Raw genomic sequence first — 1,685 nt, 5'->3', positions numbered from 1 at the left:
ATGTGTTCAGTAGCGCAAGCTTCACCTGCTTGACATTAGGACACAGGCAAATTAGTTTCATATTTTCTATTGTATTTAGGTGTTTTAAATGGTTCTGATCATTAAGACAGACGGTTTAAATTAGCACAACCTTTAAAATTGTGATGCGCATGAGTGTGTATCCCAGTGTTTAAATGTGCGCGAGTGTCTCACGCAAACCACAAGTGAAACTGCCCGCCCTAGTGCTTCCACACCCTCCCCACGCTAGTTTGCTACCCTACCTATCAACTCATCCAAGTTCTGGTCAGCCTTCCGTTCTGCCAGTCTCCGCAATATCCTTTCTTTCAGGAGTGCTAGTTCTGCAAGGTTCGCAGAAGAGCTTCTGTAAAGTTTGGAAGGTAGGAGACGGATACTGGCAGAACTAAAGCTGTGAGTACCGGGCGTGAGTCGTGCTTCGGTAGCTCAGTTGGTAGAGCACTTGCCCGCGAAAGGCAAATGTCCCGAGTTCGAGTCTCGGTCGGGCACACAGTTTTAATCTGCCAGGAAGTTTCATATCAGCGCACACTCCGCTGCAGAGTGAAAATCTCATTCTGGAAACATCCCCCAGGCTGTGGCTAAGCCATGTCTCCGCAATATCCTTTCTTTCAGGAGTGCTAGTTCTGCAAGGTTCGCAGAAGAGCTTCTGTAAAGTTTGGAAGGTAGGAGACGGATACTGGCAGAACTAAAGCTGTGAGTACCGGGCGAGAGTCGTGCTTCGGTAGCTCAGTTGGTAGAGCACTTGCCCGCGAAAGGCAAAGGTCCCGAGTTCGAGTCTCGGTCGGGCACACAGTTTTAATCTGCCAGGAAGTTTCATATCAGAGCACACTCCGCTGCAGAGTGAAAATCTCATTCTGGAAACATCCCCCAGGCTGTGGCTAAGCCATGTCTCCGTAATATCCTTTCTTTTAGGAGTGCTAGTTCTGCAAGGTTCGCAGAAGAGCTTCTGTAAAGTTTGGAAGGTAGGAGACGGATACTGGCAGAACTAAAGCTGTGAGTACCGGGCGTGAGTCGTGCTTCGGTAGCTCAGTTGGTAGAGCACTTGCCCGCGAAAGGCAAATGTCCCGAGTTCGAGTCTCGGTCGGGCACACAGTTTTAATCTGCCAGGAAGTTTCATATCAGCGCACACTCCGCTGCAGAGTGAAAATCTCATTCTGGAAACATCCCCCAGGCTGTGGCTAAGCCATGTCTCCGCAATATCCTTTCTTTCAGGAGTGCTAGTTCTGCAAGGTTCGCAGAAGAGCTTCTGTAAAGTTTGGAAGGTAGGAGACGGATACTGGCAGAACTAAAGCTGTGAGTACCGGGCGTGAGTCGTGCTTCGGTAGCTCAGTTGGTAGAGCACTTGCCCGCGAAAGGCAAAGGTCCCGAGTTCGAGTCTCGGTCGGGCACACAGTTTTAATCTGCCAGGAAGTTTCATATCAGCGCACACTCCGCTGCAGAGTGAAAATCTCATTCTGGAAACTTTGCCTCCTACCTCCCTGATGTCTTCTCCATCCCCAATGATCCCCAGTTCGATTACTCCCTCTTCCCGGATGTCCGTGATCGAACTGATACCTCTGTCCCTCTCCTCGCACCTGTTTTCCAGTACTTGGACAACATTGCACACACGGCACTCAATGCCTTCGTGAAGCTCCTGTCTCTTTCCTCTCCACCCTCGCCAGGCTCTACAA

The 1,685-nt window shown here is 50.1% G+C and overlaps 2 non-coding genes across 2 annotated transcripts; both read left to right on the top strand.

Moving 5' to 3' along the window:
• Nucleotides 1–729: 729 nt before the first annotated feature.
• Nucleotides 730–804, top strand: Trnas-cga (transfer RNA serine (anticodon CGA)). Its single transcript has one exon. It is a non-coding gene; the product is annotated as a tRNA-Ser (tRNA).
• A 525-nt stretch (nucleotides 805–1,329) lies between these two features.
• On the top strand, nucleotides 1,330–1,404 carry Trnas-cga (transfer RNA serine (anticodon CGA)). Its single transcript has one exon. It is a non-coding gene; the product is annotated as a tRNA-Ser (tRNA).
• Nucleotides 1,405–1,685: the final 281 nt, after the last annotated feature.

The sequence above is a fragment of the Schistocerca gregaria genome, chromosome 4 (genome assembly GCF_023897955.1).
Source record: "Schistocerca gregaria isolate iqSchGreg1 chromosome 4, iqSchGreg1.2, whole genome shotgun sequence".
In the NCBI taxonomy this organism is placed as follows: Eukaryota; Metazoa; Arthropoda; class Insecta; order Orthoptera; family Acrididae; genus Schistocerca; species Schistocerca gregaria.
The sequence above is the reverse complement of the archived record's forward strand: the minus strand, read 5'-3'. Positions and strand labels throughout refer to the sequence as shown.